At 28.8% G+C, this 23,525-nt stretch overlaps 2 non-coding genes and 2 pseudogenes across 2 annotated transcripts; all 4 read left to right on the top strand.

Moving 5' to 3' along the window:
- Positions 1-220: 220 nt before the first annotated feature.
- LOC146171328 (U2 spliceosomal RNA) lies at positions 221-391 on the top strand (annotated as a pseudogene).
- Positions 392-770: 379 nt separating this feature from the next.
- LOC146171327 (U2 spliceosomal RNA) lies at positions 771-962 on the top strand. The gene has a single exon (XR_014702953.1). It is a non-coding gene; the product is annotated as a U2 spliceosomal RNA (small nuclear RNA).
- Positions 963-15,769: 14,807 nt separating this feature from the next.
- On the top strand, positions 15,770-15,940 carry LOC146171326 (U2 spliceosomal RNA; annotated as a pseudogene).
- A 379-nt stretch (positions 15,941-16,319) lies between these two features.
- On the top strand, positions 16,320-16,511 carry LOC146171325 (U2 spliceosomal RNA). Its single transcript, XR_014702951.1, has one exon. It is a non-coding gene; the product is annotated as a U2 spliceosomal RNA (small nuclear RNA).
- Positions 16,512-23,525: the final 7,014 nt, after the last annotated feature.

Raw genomic sequence — 23,525 nt, 5'->3', positions numbered from 1 at the left:
AACTGCTCATTGATTGACATATGGACATATAAGCTATGCATTTGCACATACTGTGGTGTTGCTCTGTGATTGGTCGACACCTCCACGACGTCTTCCCTTCGCGACCAATAAGTGCTGTGGCAAAAATGTGACACTTTTGCTAACGACAACTATGAGGCAATAAAGGCTTTTGCCTTAATAGCAGTAGGTATCTGCAATAAAGCATTGCTTGCAAATGTACAAAACATTTCTGGAAAACACTGTTTTAACAGCTTGATATCAGTTGCCAGTTGTAATTTGTAACCCTGATATTATACTATTTTTTGTAATGCGGCAGAGCATTCTGGGCTTGCTGTACCTCTGCCACGGGTCTACCCGGTACTGCACTACTTCCGGGACTAGCTAAGCGACTCACGGTTTTTGGGGGAGGACAATCACAACTCAAAGATGAGGCCAACTAACTTTTTTCATTCGAGCTCACTGCTATCCATGTGCCTAACACAGCAATCCTCTCAATGCCTGTCTTATTGCATTGTTGGGCGCCTCGTGCATGCAGTGACACCTTGGGTTACTTTTTCCGCATGTCATTGCATGTGAGTCCATTATTTGAGGCAATAAAGAATGGTTTGATTAAGAATCCCCTTCAAGGGATGTGTCGAGATTTGGTAAACCATAGCTCAAGTGCTACAAACAAAAAACGGTGGACCGACGCTGTTTCTGCAACAACCGATAAGTGGCACCACTTGGGCATACATTTTTGATGGGATCGAACTGCAGTTCCTTGTCAATTTATCGCTTCTCGGCCTTTTGGCTAAGATCAAAGTGTAGTATCTGTTCTTAACAGCTTAATATCTGTTACGGGTTCTAATTGTACCCATGATATTAAACTGATTTTTGTAGCGCGGCGGAGTGTTCGGGGCTTGCTCCAACTCCGCCACGGGTCGACCCGGTACTGCACTACTTCCGGGACCGGCCCAGCATCTCCCCCTTTTGGGGGGAGAAGGCACAATTGAAAAAAAACAGAAAAACTGCTTTGTTTTGTTCTAGAAATTTTTGGACTTTTTTTTTCCGACTTTTTTTTCCGACTTTTTTTTACGACATTTTTTTCCGACTTTTTTTTCCGACTTTTTTTTCCGACTTTTTTTTCCGACTTTTTTTTCCGACTTTTTTTTCCGACTTTTTTTTCCGACTTTTACTGTTATGTGGTTGGTTTTACAGAGTGTAGTAATTATTTACGCAACTGTAAATAATTATTAATAATTGTTTATGTAGCCAATGTGGTTGGTTTTACAGAGTGTGGTAATAATTAGTAAGTATACTATGCAACTATAAATAATTAGTAATAAAAGTTTACCTAGCCATTGTGGTTGGTTTTACAGTGTGGTAATAATTAGTAATTATATTTACGCAACTGTAAATAATTAGTAATAATAGTTTACCTAGCAATTGTGGTTGGTTTTACAGAGTGTGGTTATAATTAGTAATTATATTCACGCAACTGTCAATAATTAGTAATAATTATTTACGCAACTGTAAATAATTATTAATAATTGTTTATGTAGCCAATGTGGTTGGTTTTACAGAGTGTGGTAATAATTAGTAAGTATACTATGCAACTATAAATAATTAGTAATAATTGTTTATCTAGCCAATGTGGTTGGTTTTACAGTGTGGTAATAATTAGTAATTATATTTTCGCAACTGTAAATAATTAGTAATAATAGTTTACCTAGCCATTGTGGTTGGTTTTGCAGAGTGTGGAAGTAATTGGTAATTATATTTACGCAAATGTAAATAATTAGTATTAAAAGTTTACCTAGCCATTGTGGTTGGTTTTACAGTGTGGTAATAATTAGTAATTATATTTACGCAACTGTAAATAATTAGTAATAATTGTTTACCTAGCCAATGTGGTTGGTTTTACAGAGTGTAGTAATTATTTACGCAACTGTAAATAATTATTAATAATTGTTTATGTAGCCAATGTGGTTGGTTTTACAGAGTGTGGTAATAATTAGTAAGTATACTATGCAACTATAAATAATTAGTAATAAAAGTTTACCTAGCCATTGTGGTTGGTTTTACAGTGTGGTAATAATTAGTAATTATATTTACGCAACTGTAAATAATTAGTAATAATAGTTTACCTAGCAATTGTGGTTGGTTTTACAGAGTGTGGTTATAATTAGTAATTATATTCACGCAACTGTCAATAATTAGTAATAATTATTTACGCAACTGTAAATAATTATTAATAATTGTTTATGTAGCCAATGTGGTTGGTTTTACAGAGTGTGGTAATAATTAGTAAGTATACTATGCAACTATAAATAATTAGTAATAATTGTTTATCTAGCCAATGTGGTTGGTTTTACAGTGTGGTAATAATTAGTAATTATATTTTCGCAACTGTAAATAATTAGTAATAATAGTTTACCTAGCCATTGTGGTTGGTTTTACAGTGTGGAAGTAATTGGTAATTATATTTACGCAAATGTAAATAATTAGTATTAAAAGTTTACCTAGCCATTGTGGTTGGTTTTACAGTGTGGTAATAATTAGTAATTATATTTACGCAACTGTAAATAATTAGTAATAACAGTTTACCTAGCAATTGTGGTTGGTTTTACAGAGTGTGGTTATAATTAGTAATTATATTCACGCAACTGTCAATAATTAGTAATAATTGTTTACCTAGCCAATGTGGTTGGTTTTAAAGAGTGTAGTAATTATTTACGACTGTAAATAATTATTAATAATTGTTTATGTAGCCAATGTGGTTGGTTTTACAGAGTGTGGTAATAATTAGTAAGTACACTATGCAACTATAAATAATTAGTAATAATTGTTTATCTAGCCAATGTGGTTGGTTTTACAGTGTGGTAATAATTAGTAATTATATTTTCGCAACTGTAAATAATTAGTAATAATAGTTTACCTAGCCATTGTGGTTGGTTTTGCAGAGTGTGGAAGTAATTGGTAATTATATTTACGCAAATGTAAATAATTAGTATTAAAAGTTTACCTAGCCATTGTGGTTGGTTTTACAGTGTGGTAATAATTAGTAATTATATTTACGCAACTGTAAATAATTAGTAATAATTGTTTACCTAGCCAATGTGGTTGGTTTTACAAAGTGTAGTAATTATTTACGCAACTGTAAATAATTATTAATAATTGTTTATGTAGCCAATGTGGTTGGTTTTACAGAGTGTGGTAATAATTAGTAAGTACACTATGCAACTATAAATAATTAGTAATAATTGTTTATCTAGCCAATGTGGTTGGTTTTACAGTGTGGTAATAATTAGTAATTATATTTTCGCAACTGTAAATAATTAGTAATAATAGTTTACCTAGCCATTGTGGTTGGTTTTGCAGAGTGTGGAAGTAATTGGTAATTATATTTACGCAAATGTAAATAATTAGTATTAAAAGTTTACCTAGCCATTGTGGTTGGTTTTACAGTGTGGTAATAATTAGTAATTATATTTACGCAACTGTAAATAATTAGTAATAATTGTTTACCTAGCCAATGTGGTTGGTTTTACAGAGTGTAGTAATTATTTACGCAACTGTAAATAATTATTAATAATTGTTTATGTAGCCAATGTGGTTGGTTTTACAGAGTGTGGTAATAATTAGTAAGTATACTATGCAACTATAAATAATTAGTAATAAAAGTTTACCTAGCCATTGTGGTTGGTTTTACAGTGTGGTAATAATTAGTAATTATATTTACGCAACTGTAAATAATTAGTAATAATAGTTTACCTAGCAATTGTGGTTGGTTTTACAGAGTGTGGTTATAATTAGTAATTATATTCACGCAACTGTCAATAATTAGTAATAATTATTTACGCAACTGTAAATAATTATTAATAATTGTTTATGTAGCCAATGTGGTTGGTTTTACAGAGTGTGGTAATAATTAGTAAGTATACTATGCAACTATAAATAATTAGTAATAATTGTTTATCTAGCCAATGTGGTTGGTTTTACAGTGTGGTAATAATTAGTAATTATATTTTCGCAACTGTAAATAATTAGTAATAATAGTTTACCTAGCCATTGTGGTTGGTTTTACAGTGTGGAAGTAATTGGTAATTATATTTACGCAAATGTAAATAATTAGTATTAAAAGTTTACCTAGCCATTGTGGTTGGTTTTACAGTGTGGTAATAATTAGTAATTATATTTACGCAACTGTAAATAATTAGTAATAACAGTTTACCTAGCAATTGTGGTTGGTTTTACAGAGTGTGGTTATAATTAGTAATTATATTCACGCAACTGTCAATAATTAGTAATAATTGTTTACCTAGCCAATGTGGTTGGTTTTAAAGAGTGTAGTAATTATTTACGACTGTAAATAATTATTAATAATTGTTTATGTAGCCAATGTGGTTGGTTTTACAGAGTGTGGTAATAATTAGTAAGTACACTATGCAACTATAAATAATTAGTAATAATTGTTTATCTAGCCAATGTGGTTGGTTTTACAGTGTGGTAATAATTAGTAATTATATTTTCGCAACTGTAAATAATTAGTAATAATAGTTTACCTAGCCATTGTGGTTGGTTTTGCAGAGTGTGGAAGTAATTGGTAATTATATTTACGCAAATGTAAATAATTAGTATTAAAAGTTTACCTAGCCATTGTGGTTGGTTTTACAGTGTGGTAATAATTAGTAATTATATTTACGCAACTGTAAATAATTAGTAATAATTGTTTACCTAGCCAATGTGGTTGGTTTTACAAAGTGTAGTAATTATTTACGCAACTGTAAATAATTATTAATAATTGTTTATGTAGCCAATGTGGTTGGTTTTACAGAGTGTGGTAATAATTAGTAAGTACACTATGCAACTATAAATAATTAGTAATAATTGTTTATCTAGCCAATGTGGTTGGTTTTACAGTGTGGTAATAATTAGTAATTATATTTTCGCAACTGTAAATAATTAGTAATAATAGTTTACCTAGCCATTGTGGTTGGTTTTGCAGAGTGTGGAAGTAATTGGTAATTATATTTACGCAAATGTAAATAATTAGTATTAAAAGTTTTCCTAGCCATTGTGGTTGGTTTTACAGTGTGGTAATAATTAGTAATTATATTTACGCAACTGTAAATAATTAGTAATAATTGTTTACCTAGCCAATGTGGTTGGTTTTACAGAGTGTAGTAATTATTTACGCAACTGTAAATAATTATTAATAATTGTTTATGTAGCCAATGTGGTTGGTTTTACAGAGTGTGGTAATAATTAGTAAGTATACTATGCAACTATAAATAATTAGTAATAAAAGTTTACCTAGCCATTGTGGTTGGTTTTACAGTGTGGTAATAATTAGTAATTATATTTACGCAACTGTAAATAATTAGTAATAATAGTTTACCTAGCAATTGTGGTTGGTTTTACAGAGTGTGGTTATAATTAGTAATTATATTCACGCAACTGTCAATAATTAGTAATAATTATTTACGCAACTGTAAATAATTATTAATAATTGTTTATGTAGCCAATGTGGTTGGTTTTACAGAGTGTGGTAATAATTAGTAAGTATACTATGCAACTATAAATAATTAGTAATAATTGTTTATCTAGCCAATGTGGTTGGTTTTACAGTGTGGTAATAATTAGTAATTATATTTTCGCAACTGTAAATAATTAGTAATAATAGTTTACCTAGCCATTGTGGTTGGTTTTACAGTGTGGAAGTAATTGGTAATTATATTTACGCAAATGTAAATAATTAGTATTAAAAGTTTACCTAGCCATTGTGGTTGGTTTTACAGTGTGGTAATAATTAGTAATTATATTTACGCAACTGTAAATAATTAGTAATAACAGTTTACCTAGCAATTGTGGTTGGTTTTACAGAGTGTGGTTATAATTAGTAATTATATTCACGCAACTGTCAATAATTAGTAATAATTGTTTACCTAGCCAATGTGGTTGGTTTTAAAGAGTGTAGTAATTATTTACGACTGTAAATAATTATTAATAATTGTTTATGTAGCCAATGTGGTTGGTTTTACAGAGTGTGGTAATAATTAGTAAGTACACTATGCAACTATAAATAATTAGTAATAATTGTTTATCTAGCCAATGTGGTTGGTTTTACAGTGTGGTAATAATTAGTAATTATATTTTCGCAACTGTAAATAATTAGTAATAATAGTTTACCTAGCCATTGTGGTTGGTTTTGCAGAGTGTGGAAGTAATTGGTAATTATATTTACGCAAATGTAAATAATTAGTATTAAAAGTTTACCTAGCCATTGTGGTTGGTTTTACAGTGTGGTAATAATTAGTAATTATATTTACGCAACTGTAAATAATTAGTAATAATTGTTTACCTAGCCAATGTGGTTGGTTTTACAAAGTGTAGTAATTATTTACGCAACTGTAAATAATTATTAATAATTGTTTATGTAGCCAATGTGGTTGGTTTTACAGAGTGTGGTAATAATTAGTAAGTACACTATGCAACTATAAATAATTAGTAATAATTGTTTATCTAGCCAATGTGGTTGGTTTTACAGTGTGGTAATAATTAGTAATTATATTTTCGCAACTGTAAATAATTAGTAATAATAGTTTACCTAGCCATTGTGGTTGGTTTTGCAGAGTGTGGAAGTAATTGGTAATTATATTTACGCAAATGTAAATAATTAGTATTAAAAGTTTTCCTAGCCATTGTGGTTGGTTTTACAGTGTGGTAATAATTAGTAATTATATTTACGCAACTGTAAATAATTAGTAATAATTGTTTACCTAGCCAATGTGGTTGGTTTTACAGAGTGTAGTAATTATTTACGCAACTGTAAATAATTATTAATAATTGTTTATGTAGCCAATGTGGTTGGTTTTACAGAGTGTGGTAATAATTAGTAAGTATACTATGCAACTATAAATAATTAGTAATAATTGTTTATCTAGCCAATGTGGTTGGTTTTACAGTGTGGTAATAATTAGTAATTATATTTTCGCAACTGTAAATAATTAGTAATAGTTTACCTAGCCATTGTGGTTGGTTTTGCAGAGTGTGGAAGTAATTGGTAATTATATTTACGCAAATGTAAATAATTAGTATTAAAAGTTTACCTAGCCATTGTGGTTGGTTTTACAGTGTGGTAATAATTAGTAATTATATTTACGCAACTGTAAATAATTAGTAATAATTGTTTACCTAGCCAATGTGGTTGGTTTTACAGAGTGTAGTAATTATTTACGCAACTGTAAATAATTATTAATAATTGTTTATGTAGCCAATGTGGTTGGTTTTACAGAGTGTGGTAATAATTAGTAAGTATACTATGCAACTATAAATAATTAGTAATAAAAGTTTACCTAGCCATTGTGGTTGGTTTTACAGTGTGTTAATAATTAGTAATTATATTTACGCAACTGTAAATAATTAGTAATAATAGTTTACCTAGCAATTGTGGTTGGTTTTACAGAGTGTGGTTATAATTAGTAATTATATTCACGCAACTGTCAATAATTAGTAATAATTATTTACGCAACTGTAAATAATTATTAATAATTGTTTATGTAGCCAATGTGGTTGGTTTTACAGAGTGTGGTAATAATTAGTAAGTATACTATGCAACTATAAATAATTAGTAATAATTGTTTATCTAGCCAATGTGGTTGGTTTTACAGTGTGGTAATAATTAGTAATTATATTTTCGCAACTGTAAATAATTAGTAATAATAGTTTACCTAGCCATTGTGGTTGGTTTTACAGTGTGGAAGTAATTGGTAATTATATTTACGCAAATGTAAATAATTAGTATTAAAAGTTTACCTAGCCATTGTGGTTGGTTTTACAGTGTGGTAATAATTAGTAATTATATTTACGCAACTGTAAATAATTAGTAATAACAGTTTACCTAGCAATTGTGGTTGGTTTTACAGAGTGTGGTTATAATTAGTAATTATATTCACGCAACTGTCAATAATTAGTAATAATTGTTTACCTAGCCAATGTGGTTGGTTTTAAAGAGTGTAGTAATTATTTACGACTGTAAATAATTATTAATAATTGTTTATGTAGCCAATGTGGTTGGTTTTACAGAGTGTGGTAATAATTAGTAAGTACACTATGCAACTATAAATAATTAGTAATAATTGTTTATCTAGCCAATGTGGTTGGTTTTACAGTGTGGTAATAATTAGTAATTATATTTTCGCAACTGTAAATAATTAGTAATAATAGTTTACCTAGCCATTGTGGTTGGTTTTGCAGAGTGTGGAAGTAATTGGTAATTATATTTACGCAAATGTAAATAATTAGTATTAAAAGTTTACCTAGCCATTGTGGTTGGTTTTACAGTGTGGTAATAATTAGTAATTATATTTACGCAACTGTAAATAATTAGTAATAATTGTTTACCTAGCCAATGTGGTTGGTTTTACAAAGTGTAGTAATTATTTACGCAACTGTAAATAATTATTAATAATTGTTTATGTAGCCAATGTGGTTGGTTTTACAGAGTGTGGTAATAATTAGTAAGTACACTATGCAACTATAAATAATTAGTAATAATTGTTTATCTAGCCAATGTGGTTGGTTTTACAGTGTGGTAATAATTAGTAATTATATTTTCGCAACTGTAAATAATTAGTAATAATAGTTTACCTAGCCATTGTGGTTGGTTTTGCAGAGTGTGGAAGTAATTGGTAATTATATTTACGCAAATGTAAATAATTAGTATTAAAAGTTTTCCTAGCCATTGTGGTTGGTTTTACAGTGTGGTAATAATTAGTAATTATATTTACGCAACTGTAAATAATTAGTAATAATTGTTTACCTAGCCAATGAGGTTGGTTTTACAGAGTGTAGTAATTATTTACGCAACTGTAAATAATTATTAATAATTGTTTATGTAGCCAATGTGGTTGGTTTTACAGAGTGTGGTAATAATTAGTAAGTATACTATGCAACTATAAATAATTAGTAATAATTGTTTATCTAGCCAATGTGGTTGGTTTTACAGTGTGGTAATAATTAGTAATTATATTTTCGCAACTGTAAATAATTAGTAATAGTTTACCTAGCCATTGTGGTTGGTTTTACAGAGTGTGGTTATAATTAGTAATTATATTCACGCAACTGTCAATAATTAGTAATAATTATTTACGCAACTGTAAATAATTATTAATAATTGTTTATGTAGCCAATGTGGTTGGTTTTACAGAGTGTGGTAATAATTAGTAAGTATACTATGCAACTATAAATAATTAGTAATAATTGTTTATCTAGCCAATGTGGTTGGTTTTACAGTGTGGTAATAATTAGTAATTATATTTTCGCAACTGTAAATAATTAGTAATAATAGTTTACCTAGCCATTGTGGTTGGTTTTGCAGAGTGTGGAAGTAATTGGTAATTATATTTACGCAAATGTAAATAATTAGTATTAAAAGTTTACCTAGCCATTGTGGTTGGTTTTACAGTGTGGTAATAATTAGTAATTATATTTACGCAACTGTAAATAATTAGTAATAATTGTTTACCTAGCCAATGTGGTTGGTTTTACAGAGTGTAGTAATTATTTACGCAACTGTAAATAATTATTAATAATTGTTTATGTAGCCAATGTGGTTGGTTTTACAGAGTGTGGTAATAATTAGTAAGTATACTATGCAACTATAAATAATTAGTAATAAAAGTTTACCTAGCCATTGTGGTTGGTTTTACAGTGTGGTAATAATTAGTAATTATATTTACGCAACTGTAAATAATTAGTAATAATAGTTTACCTAGCAATTGTGGTTGGTTTTACAGAGTGTGGTTATAATTAGTAATTATATTCACGCAACTGTCAATAATTAGTAATAATTATTTACGCAACTGTAAATAATTATTAATAATTGTTTATGTAGCCAATGTGGTTGGTTTTACAGAGTGTGGTAATAATTAGTAAGTATACTATGCAACTATAAATAATTAGTAATAATTGTTTATCTAGCCAATGTGGTTGGTTTTACAGTGTGGTAATAATTAGTAATTATATTTTCGCAACTGTAAATAATTAGTAATAATAGTTTACCTAGCCATTGTGGTTGGTTTTACAGTGTGGAAGTAATTGGTAATTATATTTACGCAAATGTAAATAATTAGTATTAAAAGTTTACCTAGCCATTGTGGTTGGTTTTACAGTGTGGTAATAATTAGTAATTATATTTACGCAACTGTAAATAATTAGTAATAACAGTTTACCTAGCAATTGTGGTTGGTTTTACAGAGTGTGGTTATAATTAGTAATTATATTCACGCAACTGTCAATAATTAGTAATAATTGTTTACCTAGCCAATGTGGTTGGTTTTAAAGAGTGTAGTAATTATTTACGACTGTAAATAATTATTAATAATTGTTTATGTAGCCAATGTGGTTGGTTTTACAGAGTGTGGTAATAATTAGTAAGTACACTATGCAACTATAAATAATTAGTAATAATTGTTTATCTAGCCAATGTGGTTGGTTTTACAGTGTGGTAATAATTAGTAATTATATTTTCGCAACTGTAAATAATTAGTAATAATAGTTTACCTAGCCATTGTGGTTGGTTTTGCAGAGTGTGGAAGTAATTGGTAATTATATTTACGCAAATGTAAATAATTAGTATTAAAAGTTTACCTAGCCATTGTGGTTGGTTTTACAGTGTGGTAATAATTAGTAATTATATTTACGCAACTGTAAATAATTAGTAATAATTGTTTACCTAGCCAATGTGGTTGGTTTTACAAAGTGTAGTAATTATTTACGCAACTGTAAATAATTATTAATAATTGTTTATGTAGCCAATGTGGTTGGTTTTACAGAGTGTGGTAATAATTAGTAAGTACACTATGCAACTATAAATAATTAGTAATAATTGTTTATCTAGCCAATGTGGTTGGTTTTACAGTGTGGTAATAATTAGTAATTATATTTTCGCAACTGTAAATAATTAGTAATAATAGTTTACCTAGCCATTGTGGTTGGTTTTGCAGAGTGTGGAAGTAATTGGTAATTATATTTACGCAAATGTAAATAATTAGTATTAAAAGTTTACCTAGCCATTGTGGTTGGTTTTACAGTGTGGTAATAATTAGTAATTATATTTACGCAACTGTAAATAATTAGTAATAATTGTTTACCTAGCCAATGTGGTTGGTTTTACAGAGTGTAGTAATTATTTACGCAACTGTAAATAATTATTAATAATTGTTTATGTAGCCAATGTGGTTGGTTTTACAGAGTGTGGTAATAATTAGTAAGTATACTATGCAACTATAAATAATTAGTAATAAAAGTTTACCTAGCCATTGTGGTTGGTTTTACAGTGTGGTAATAATTAGTAATTATATTTACGCAACTGTAAATAATTAGTAATAATAGTTTACCTAGCAATTGTGGTTGGTTTTACAGAGTGTGGTTATAATTAGTAATTATATTCACGCAACTGTCAATAATTAGTAATAATTATTTACGCAACTGTAAATAATTATTAATAATTGTTTATGTAGCCAATGTGGTTGGTTTTACAGAGTGTGGTAATAATTAGTAAGTATACTATGCAACTATAAATAATTAGTAATAATTGTTTATCTAGCCAATGTGGTTGGTTTTACAGTGTGGTAATAATTAGTAATTATATTTTCGCAACTGTAAATAATTAGTAATAATAGTTTACCTAGCCATTGTGGTTGGTTTTACAGTGTGGAAGTAATTGGTAATTATATTTACGCAAATGTAAATAATTAGTATTAAAAGTTTACCTAGCCATTGTGGTTGGTTTTACAGTGTGGTAATAATTAGTAATTATATTTACGCAACTGTAAATAATTAGTAATAACAGTTTACCTAGCAATTGTGGTTGGTTTTACAGAGTGTGGTTATAATTAGTAATTATATTCACGCAACTGTCAATAATTAGTAATAATTGTTTACCTAGCCAATGTGGTTGGTTTTAAAGAGTGTAGTAATTATTTACGACTGTAAATAATTATTAATAATTGTTTATGTAGCCAATGTGGTTGGTTTTACAGAGTGTGGTAATAATTAGTAAGTACACTATGCAACTATAAATAATTAGTAATAATTGTTTATCTAGCCAATGTGGTTGGTTTTACAGTGTGGTAATAATTAGTAATTATATTTTCGCAACTGTAAATAATTAGTAATAATAGTTTACCTAGCCATTGTGGTTGGTTTTGCAGAGTGTGGAAGTAATTGGTAATTATATTTACGCAAATGTAAATAATTAGTATTAAAAGTTTACCTAGCCATTGTGGTTGGTTTTACAGTGTGGTAATAATTAGTAATTATATTTACGCAACTGTAAATAATTAGTAATAATTGTTTACCTAGCCAATGTGGTTGGTTTTACAAAGTGTAGTAATTATTTACGCAACTGTAAATAATTATTAATAATTGTTTATGTAGCCAATGTGGTTGGTTTTACAGAGTGTGGTAATAATTAGTAAGTACACTATGCAACTATAAATAATTAGTAATAATTGTTTATCTAGCCAATGTGGTTGGTTTTACAGTGTGGTAATAATTAGTAATTATATTTTCGCAACTGTAAATAATTAGTAATAATAGTTTACCTAGCCATTGTGGTTGGTTTTGCAGAGTGTGGAAGTAATTGGTAATTATATTTACGCAAATGTAAATAATTAGTATTAAAAGTTTTCCTAGCCATTGTGGTTGGTTTTACAGTGTGGTAATAATTAGTAATTATATTTACGCAACTGTAAATAATTAGTAATAATTGTTTACCTAGCCAATGTGGTTGGTTTTACAGAGTGTAGTAATTATTTACGCAACTGTAAATAATTATTAATAATTGTTTATGTAGCCAATGTGGTTGGTTTTACAGAGTGTGGTAATAATTAGTAAGTATACTATGCAACTATAAATAATTAGTAATAATTGTTTATCTAGCCAATGTGGTTGGTTTTACAGTGTGGTAATAATTAGTAATTATATTTTCGCAACTGTAAATAATTAGTAATAGTTTACCTAGCCATTGTGGTTGGTTTTGCAGAGTGTGGAAGTAATTGGTAATTATATTTACGCAAATGTAAATAATTAGTATTAAAAGTTTACCTAGCCATTGTGGTTGGTTTTACAGTGTGGTAATAATTAGTAATTATATTTACGCAACTGTAAATAATTAGTAATAATTGTTTACCTAGCCAATGTGGTTGGTTTTACAGAGTGTAGTAATTATTTACGCAACTGTAAATAATTATTAATAATTGTTTATGTAGCCAATGTGGTTGGTTTTACAGAGTGTGGTAATAATTAGTAAGTATACTATGCAACTATAAATAATTAGTAATAAAAGTTTACCTAGCCATTGTGGTTGGTTTTACAGTGTGTTAATAATTAGTAATTATATTTACGCAACTGTAAATAATTAGTAATAATAGTTTACCTAGCAATTGTGGTTGGTTTTACAGAGTGTGGTTATAATTAGTAATTATATTCACGCAACTGTCAATAATTAGTAATAATTATTTACGCAACTGTAAATAATTATTAATAATTGTTTATGTAGCCAATGTGGTTGGTTTTACAGAGTGTGGTAATAATTAGTAAGTATACTATGCAACTATAAATAATTAGTAATAATTGTTTATCTAGCCAATGTGGTTGGTTTTACAGTGTGGTAATAATTAGTAATTATATTTTCGCAACTGTAAATAATTAGTAATAATAGTTTACCTAGCCATTGTGGTTGGTTTTACAGTGTGGAAGTAATTGGTAATTATATTTACGCAAATGTAAATAATTAGTATTAAAAGTTTACCTAGCCATTGTGGTTGGTTTTACAGTGTGGTAATAATTAGTAATTATATTTACGCAACTGTAAATAATTAGTAATAACAGTTTACCTAGCAATTGTGGTTGGTTTTACAGAGTGTGGTTATAATTAGTAATTATATTCACGCAACTGTCAATAATTAGTAATAATTGTTTACCTAGCCAATGTGGTTGGTTTTAAAGAGTGTAGTAATTATTTACGACTGTAAATAATTATTAATAATTGTTTATGTAGCCAATGTGGTTGGTTTTACAGAGTGTGGTAATAATTAGTAAGTACACTATGCAACTATAAATAATTAGTAATAATTGTTTATCTAGCCAATGTGGTTGGTTTTACAGTGTGGTAATAATTAGTAATTATATTTTCGCAACTGTAAATAATTAGTAATAATAGTTTACCTAGCCATTGTGGTTGGTTTTGCAGAGTGTGGAAGTAATTGGTAATTATATTTACGCAAATGTAAATAATTAGTATTAAAAGTTTACCTAGCCATTGTGGTTGGTTTTACAGTGTGGTAATAATTAGTAATTATATTTACGCAACTGTAAATAATTAGTAATAATTGTTTACCTAGCCAATGTGGTTGGTTTTACAAAGTGTAGTAATTATTTACGCAACTGTAAATAATTATTAATAATTGTTTATGTAGCCAATGTGGTTGGTTTTACAGAGTGTGGTAATAATTAGTAAGTACACTATGCAACTATAAATAATTAGTAATAATTGTTTATCTAGCCAATGTGGTTGGTTTTACAGTGTGGTAATAATTAGTAATTATATTTTCGCAACTGTAAATAATTAGTAATAATAGTTTACCTAGCCATTGTGGTTGGTTTTGCAGAGTGTGGAAGTAATTGGTAATTATATTTACGCAAATGTAAATAATTAGTATTAAAAGTTTTCCTAGCCATTGTGGTTGGTTTTACAGTGTGGTAATAATTAGTAATTATATTTACGCAACTGTAAATAATTAGTAATAATTGTTTACCTAGCCAATGAGGTTGGTTTTACAGAGTGTAGTAATTATTTACGCAACTGTAAATAATTATTAATAATTGTTTATGTAGCCAATGTGGTTGGTTTTACAGAGTGTGGTAATAATTAGTAAGTATACTATGCAACTATAAATAATTAGTAATAATTGTTTATCTAGCCAATGTGGTTGGTTTTACAGTGTGGTAATAATTAGTAATTATATTTTCGCAACTGTAAATAATTAGTAATAGTTTACCTAGCCATTGTGGTTGGTTTTGCAGAGTGTGGAAGTAATTGGTAATTATATTTACGCAAATGTAAATAATTAGTATTAAAAGTTTACCTAGCCATTGTGGTTGGTTTTACAGTGTGGTAATAATTAGTAATTATATTTACGTAACTGTAAATAATTAGTAATAATTGTTTACCTAGCCAATGTGGTTGGTTTTACAGAGTGTAGTAATTATTTACGCAACTGTAAATAATTATTAATAATTGTTTATGTAGCCAATGTGGTTGGTTTTACAGAGTGTGGTAATAATTAGTAAGTATACTATGCAACTATAAATAATTAGTAATAATTGTTTATCTAGCCAATGTGGTTGGTTTTACAGTGTGGTAATAATTAGTAATTATATTTTCGCAACTGTAAATAATTAGTAATAATTGTTTACCTAGCCAATATTGAGTAATTAGTGCAATAACCAGGACATAGCATATAAATAATTATTTACTTATTTATTTCCTTTTTAATTAGTAACTGCTCATTGATTGACATATGGACATATAAGCTATGCATTTGCACATACTGTGGTGTTGCTCTGTGATTGGTCGACACCTCCACGACATCTTCCCTTCGCGACCAATAAGTGCTGTGGCAAAAATGTGACACTTTTGCTAACGACAACTATGAGGCAATAAAGGCTTTTGCCTTAATAGCAGTAGGTATCTGCAATAAAGCATTGCTTGCAAATGTACAAAACATTTCTGGAAAACACTGTTTTAACAGCTTGATATCAGTTGCCAGTTGTAATTTGTAACCCTGATATTATACTATTTTTTGTAATGCGGCAGAGCATTCTGGGCTTGCTGTACCTCTGCCACGGGTCTACCCGGTACTGCACTACTTCCGGGACTAGCTAAGCGACTCACGGTTTTTGGGGGAGGACAATCACAACTCAAAGATGAGGCCAACTAACTTTTTTCATTCGAGCTCACTGCTATCCATGTGCCTAACACAGCAATCCTCTCAATGCCTGTCTTATTGCATTGTTGGGCGCCTCGTGCATGCAGTGACACCTTGGGTTACTTTTTCCGCATGTCATTGCATGTGAGTCCATTATTTGAGGCAATAAAGAATGGTTTGATTAAGAATCCCCTTCAAGGGATGTGTCGAGATTTGGTAAACCATAGCTCAAGTGCTACAAACAAAAAACGGTGGACCGACGCTGTTTCTGCAACAACCGATAAGTGGCACCACTTGGGCATACATTTTTGATGGGATCGAACTGCAGTTCCTTGTCAATTTATCGCTTCTCGGCCTTTTGGCTAAGATCAAAGTGTAGTATCTGTTCTTAACAGCTTAATATCTGTTACGGGTTCTAATTGTACCCATGATATTAAACTGATTTTTGTAGCGCGGCGGAGTGTTCGGGGCTTGCTCCAACTCCGCCACGGGTCGACCCGGTACTGCACTACTTCCGGGACCGGCCCAGCATCTCCCCCTTTTGGGGGGAGAAGGCACAATTGAAAAAAAACAGAAAAACTGCTTTGTTTTGTTCTAGAAATTTTTGGACTTTTTTTTTCCGACTTTTTTTTCCGGCTTTTTTTTCCGACTTTTTTTTCCGACTTTTTTTTCCGACTTTTTTTTCCGACTTTTTTTTCCGACTTTTTTTTCCGACTTTTTTTTCCGACTTTTTTTTCCGACTTTTACTGTTATGTGGTTGGTTTTACAGAGTGTAGTAATTATTTACGCAACTGTAAATAATTATTAATAATTGTTTATGTAGCCAATGTGGTTGGTTTTACAGAGTGTGGTAATAATTAGTAAGTATACTATGCAACTATAAATAATTAGTAATAAAAGTTTACCTAGCCATTGTGGTTGGTTTTACAGTGTGGTAATAATTAGTAATTATATTTACGCAACTGTAAATAATTAGTAATAATAGTTTACCTAGCAATTGTGGTTGGTTTTACAGAGTGTGGTTATAATTAGTAATTATATTCACGCAACTGTCAATAATTAGTAATAATTATTTACGCAACTGTAAATAATTATTAATAATTGTTTATGTAGCCAATGTGGTTGGTTTTACAGAGTGTGGTAATAATTAGTAAGTATACTATGCAACTATAAATAATTAGTAATAATTGTTTATCTAGCCAATGTGGTTGGTTTTACAGTGTGGTAATAATTAGTAATTATATTTTCGCAACTGTAAATAATTAGTAATAATAGTTTACCTAGCCATTGTGGTTGGTTTTGCAGAGTGTGGAAGTAATTGGTAATTATATTTACGCAAATGTAAATAATTAGTATTAAAAGTTTACCTAGCCATTGTGGTTGGTTTTACAGTGTGGTAATAATTAGTAATTATATTTACGCAACTGTAAATAATTAGTAATAATTGTTTACCTAGCCAATGTGGTTGGTTTTACAGAGTGTAGTAATTATTTACGCAACTGTAAATAATTATTAATAATTGTTTATGTAGCCAATGTGGTTGGTTTTACAGAGTGTGGTAATAATTAGTAAGTATACTATGCAACTATAAATAATTAGTAATAAAAGTTTACCTAGCCATTGTGGTTGGTTTTACAGTGTGGTAATAATTAGTAATTATATTTACGCAACTGTAAATAATTAGTAATAATAGTTTACCTAGCAATTGTGGTTGGTTTTACAGAGTGTGGTTATAATTAGTAATTATATTCACGCAACTGTCAATAATTAGTAATAATTATTTACGCAACTGTAAATAATTATTAATAATTGTTTATGTAGCCAATGTGGTTGGTTTTACAGAGTGTGGTAATAATTAGTAAGTATACTATGCAACTATAAATAATTAGTAATAATTGTTTATCTAGCCAATGTGGTTGGTTTTACAGTGTGGTAATAATTAGTAATTATATTTTCGCAACTGTAAATAATTAGTAATAATAGTTTACCTAGCCATTGTGGTTGGTTTTACAGTGTGGAAGTAATTGGTAATTATATTTACGCAAATGTAAATAATTAGTATTAAAAGTTTACCTAGCCATTGTGGTTGGTTTTACAGTGTGGTAATAATTAGTAATTATATTTACGCAACTGTAAATAATTAGTAATAACAGTTTACCTAGCAATTGTGGTTGGTTTTACAGAGTGTGGTTATAATTAGTAATTATATTCACGCAACTGTCAATAATTAGTAATAATTGTTTACCTAGCCAATGTGGTTGGTTTTAAAGAGTGTAGTAATTATTTACGACTGTAAATAATTATTAATAATTGTTTATGTAGCCAATGTGGTTGGTTTTACAGAGTGTGGTAATAATTAGTAAGTACACTATGCAACTATAAATAATTAGTAATAATTGTTTATCTAGCCAATGTGGTTGGTTTTACAGTGTGGTAATAATTAGTAATTATATTTTCGCAACTGTAAATAATTAGTAATAATAGTTTACCTAGCCATTGTGGTTGGTTTTGCAGAGTGTGGAAGTAATTGGTAATTATATTTACGCAAATGTAAATAATTAGTATTAAAAGTTTACCTAGCCATTGTGGTTGGTTTTACAGTGTGGTAATAATTAGTAATTATATTTACGCAACTGTAAATAATTAGTAATAATTGTTTACCTAGCCAATGTGGTTGGTTTTACAAAGTGTAGTAATTATTTACGCAACTGTAAATAATTATTAATAATTGTTTATGTAGCCAATGTGGTTGGTTTTACAGAGTGTGGTAATAATTAGTAAGTACACTATGCAACTATAAATAATTAGTAATAATTGTTTATCTAGCCAATGTGGTTGGTTTTACAGTGTGGTAATAATTAGTAATTATATTTTCGCAACTGTAAATAATTAGTAATAATAGTTTACCTAGCCATTGTGGTTGGTTTTGCAGAGTGTGGAAGTAATTGGTAATTATATTTACGCAAATGTAAATAATTAGTATTAAAAGTTTACCTAGCCATTGTGGTTGGTTTTACAGTGTGGTAATAATTAGTAATTATATTTACGCAACTGTAAATAATTAGTAATAATTGTTTACCTAGCCAATGTGGTTGGTTTTACAGAGTGTAGTAATTATTTACGCAACTGTAAATAATTATTAATAATTGTTTATGTAGCCAATGTGGTTGGTTTTACAGAGTGTGGTAATAATTAGTAAGTATACTATGCAACTATAAATAATTAGTAATAAAAGTTTACCTAGCCATTGTGGTTGGTTTTACAGTGTGGTAATAATTAGTAATTATATTTACGCAACTGTAAATAATTAGTAATAATAGTTTACCTAGCAATTGTGGTTGGTTTTACAGAGTGTGGTTATAATTAGTAATTATATTCACGCAACTGTCAATAATTAGTAATAATTATTTACGCAACTGTAAATAATTATTAATAATTGTTTATGTAGCCAATGTGGTTGGTTTTACAGAGTGTGGTAATAATTAGTAAGTATACTATGCAACTATAAATAATTAGTAATAATTGTTTATCTAGCCAATGTGGTTGGTTTTACAGTGTGGTAATAATTAGTAATTATATTTTCGCAACTGTAAATAATTAGTAATAATAGTTTACCTAGCCATTGTGGTTGGTTTTACAGTGTGGAAGTAATTGGTAATTATATTTACGCAAATGTAAATAATTAGTATTAAAAGTTTACCTAGCCATTGTGGTTGGTTTTACAGTGTGGTAATAATTAGTAATTATATTTACGCAACTGTAAATAATTAGTAATAACAGTTTACCTAGCAATTGTGGTTGGTTTTACAGAGTGTGGTTATAATTAGTAATTATATTCACGCAACTGTCAATAATTAGTAATAATTGTTTACCTAGCCAATGTGGTTGGTTTTAAAGAGTGTAGTAATTATTTACGACTGTAAATAATTATTAATAATTGTTTATGTAGCCAATGTGGTTGGTTTTACAGAGTGTGGTAATAATTAGTAAGTACACTATGCAACTATAAATAATTAGTAATAATTGTTTATCTAGCCAATGTGGTTGGTTTTACAGTGTGGTAATAATTAGTAATTATATTTTCGCAACTGTAAATAATTAGTAATAATAGTTTACCTAGCCATTGTGGTTGGTTTTGCAGAGTGTGGAAGTAATTGGTAATTATATTTACGCAAATGTAAATAATTAGTATTAAAAGTTTACCTAGCCATTGTGGTTGGTTTTACAGTGTGGTAATAATTAGTAATTATATTTACGCAACTGTAAATAATTAGTAATAATTGTTTACCTAGCCAATGTGGTTGGTTTTACAAAGTGTAGTAATTATTTACGCAACTGTAAATAATTATTAATAATTGTTTATGTAGCCAATGTGGTTGGTTTTACAGAGTGTGGTAATAATTAGTAAGTACACTATGCAACTATAAATAATTAGTAATAATTGTTTATCTAGCCAATGTGGTTGGTTTTACAGTGTGGTAATAATTAGTAATTATATTTTCGCAACTGTAAATAATTAGTAATAATAGTTTACCTAGCCATTGTGGTTGGTTTTGCAGAGTGTGGAAGTAATTGGTAATTATATTTACGCAAATGTAAATAATTAGTATTAAAAGTTTTCCTAGCCATTGTGGTTGGTTTTACAGTGTGGTAATAATTAGTAATTATATTTACGCAACTGTAAATAATTAGTAATAATTGTTTACCTAGCCAATGTGGTTGGTTTTACAGAGTGTAGTAATTATTTACGCAACTGTAAATAATTATTAATAATTGTTTATGTAGCCAATGTGGTTGGTTTTACAGAGTGTGGTAATAATTAGTAAGTATACTATGCAACTATAAATAATTAGTAATAATTGTTTATCTAGCCAATGTGGTTGGTTTTACAGTGTGGTAATAATTAGTAATTATATTTTCGCAACTGTAAATAATTAGTAATAGTTTACCTAGCCATTGTGGTTGGTTTTGCAGAGTGTGGAAGTAATTGGTAATTATATTTACGCAAATGTAAATAATTAGTATTAAAAGTTTACCTAGCCATTGTGGTTGGTTTTACAGTGTGGTAATAATTAGTAATTATATTTACGCAACTGTAAATAATTAGTAATAATTGTTTACCTAGCCAATGTGGTTGGTTTTACAGAGTGTAGTAATTATTTACGCAACTGTAAATAATTATTAATAATTGTTTATGTAGCCAATGTGGTTGGTTTTACAGAGTGTGGTAATAATTAGTAAGTATACTATGCAACTATAAATAATTAGTAATAAAAGTTTACCTAGCCATTGTGGTTGGTTTTACAGTGTGTTAATAATTAGTAATTATATTTACGCAACTGTAAATAATTAGTAATAATAGTTTACCTAGCAATTGTGGTTGGTTTTACAGAGTGTGGTTATAATTAGTAATTATATTCACGCAACTGTCAATAATTAGTAATAATTATTTACGCAACTGTAAATAATTATTAATAATTGTTTATGTAGCCAATGTGGTTGGTTTTACAGAGTGTGGTAATAATTAGTAAGTATACTATGCAACTATAAATAATTAGTAATAATTGTTTATCTAGCCAATGTGGTTGGTTTTACAGTGTGGTAATAATTAGTAATTATATTTTCGCAACTGTAAATAATTAGTAATAATAGTTTACCTAGCCATTGTGGTTGGTTTTACAGTGTGGAAGTAATTGGTAATTATATTTACGCAAATGTAAATAATTAGTATTAAAAGTTTACCTAGCCATTGTGGTTGGTTTTACAGTGTGGTAATAATTAGTAATTATATTTACGCAACTGTAAATAATTAGTAATAACAGTTTACCTAGCAATTGTGGTTGGTTTTACAGAGTGTGGTTATAATTAGTAATTATATTCACGCAACTGTCAATAATTAGTAATAATTGTTTACCTAGCCAATGTGGTTGGTTTTAAAGAGTGTAGTAATTATTTACGACTGTAAATAATTATTAATAATTGTTTATGTAGCCAATGTGGTTGGTTTTACAGAGTGTGGTAATAATTAGTAAGTACACTATGCAACTATAAATAATTAGTAATAATTGTTTATCTAGCCAATGTGGTTGGTTTTACAGTGTGGTAATAATTAGTAATTATATTTTCGCAACTGTAAATAATTAGTAATAATAGTTTACCTAGCCATTGTGGTTGGTTTTGCAGAGTGTGGAAGTAATTGGTAATTATATTTACGCAAATGTAAATAATTAGTATTAAAAGTTTACCTAGCCATTGTGGTTGGTTTTACAGTGTGGTAATAATTAGTAATTATATTTACGCAACTGTAAATAATTAGTAATAATTGTTTACCTAGCCAATGTGGTTGGTTTTACAAAGTGTAGTAATTATTTACGCAACTGTAAATAATTATTAATAATTGTTTATGTAGCCAATGTGGTTGGTTTTACAGAGTGTGGTAATAATTAGTAAGTACACTATGCAACTATAAATAATTAGTAATAATTGTTTATCTAGCCAATGTGGTTGGTTTTACAGTGTGGTAATAATTAGTAATTATATTTTCGCAACTGTAAATAATTAGTAATAATAGTTTACCTAGCCATTGTGGTTGGTTTTGCAGAGTGTGGAAGTAATTGGTAATTATATTTACGCAAATGTAAATAATTAGTATTAAAAGTTTTCCTAGCCATTGTGGTTGGTTTTACAGTGTGGTAATAATTAGTAATTATATTTACGCAACTGTAAATAATTAGTAATAATTGTTTACCTAGCCAATGTGGTTGGTTTTACAGAGTGTAGTAATTATTTACGCAACTGTAAATAATTATTAATAATTGTTTATGTAGCCAATGTGGTTGGTTTTACAGAGTGTGGTAATAATTAGTAAGTATACTATGCAACTATAAATAATTAGTAATAATTGTTTATCTAGCCAATGTGGTTGGTTTTACAGTGTGGTAATAATTAGTAATTATATTTTCGCAACTGTAAATAATTAGTAATAGTTTACCTAGCCATTGTGGTTGGTTTTGCAGAGTGTGGAAGTAATTGGTAATTATATTTACGCAAATGTAAATAATTAGTATTAAAAGTTTACCTAGCCATTGTGGTTGGTTTTACAGTGTGGTAATAATTAGTAATTATATTTACGTAACTGTAAATAATTAGTAATAATTGTTTACCTAGCCAATGTGGTTGGTTTTACAGAGTGTAGTAATTATTTACGCAACTGTAAATAATTATTAATAATTGTTTATGTAGCCAATGTGGTTGGTTTTACAGAGTGTGGTAATAATTAGTAAGTATACTATGCAACTATAAATAATTAGTAATAATTGTTTATCTAGCCAATGTGGTTGGTTTTACAGTGTGGTAATAATTAGTAATTATATTTTCGCAACTGTAAATAATTAGTAATAATTGTTTACCTAGCCAATATTGAGTAATTAGTGCAATAACCAGGACATAGCATATAAATAATTATTTACTTATTTATTTCCTTTTTAATTAGTAACTGCTCATTGATTGACATATGGACATATAAGCTATGCATTTGCACATACTGTG

The sequence above is a fragment of the Amblyomma maculatum genome, unplaced genomic scaffold (genome assembly GCF_055883805.1).
Source record: "Amblyomma maculatum isolate TAMU_Amacu unplaced genomic scaffold, ASM5588380v1 scaffold_23, whole genome shotgun sequence".
Lineage (NCBI taxonomy): Eukaryota > Metazoa > Arthropoda > Arachnida > Ixodida > Ixodidae > Amblyomma > Amblyomma maculatum.
Note: the sequence above shows the minus strand (reverse complement) of the source record. Positions and strands in the feature narration are given on the sequence as shown.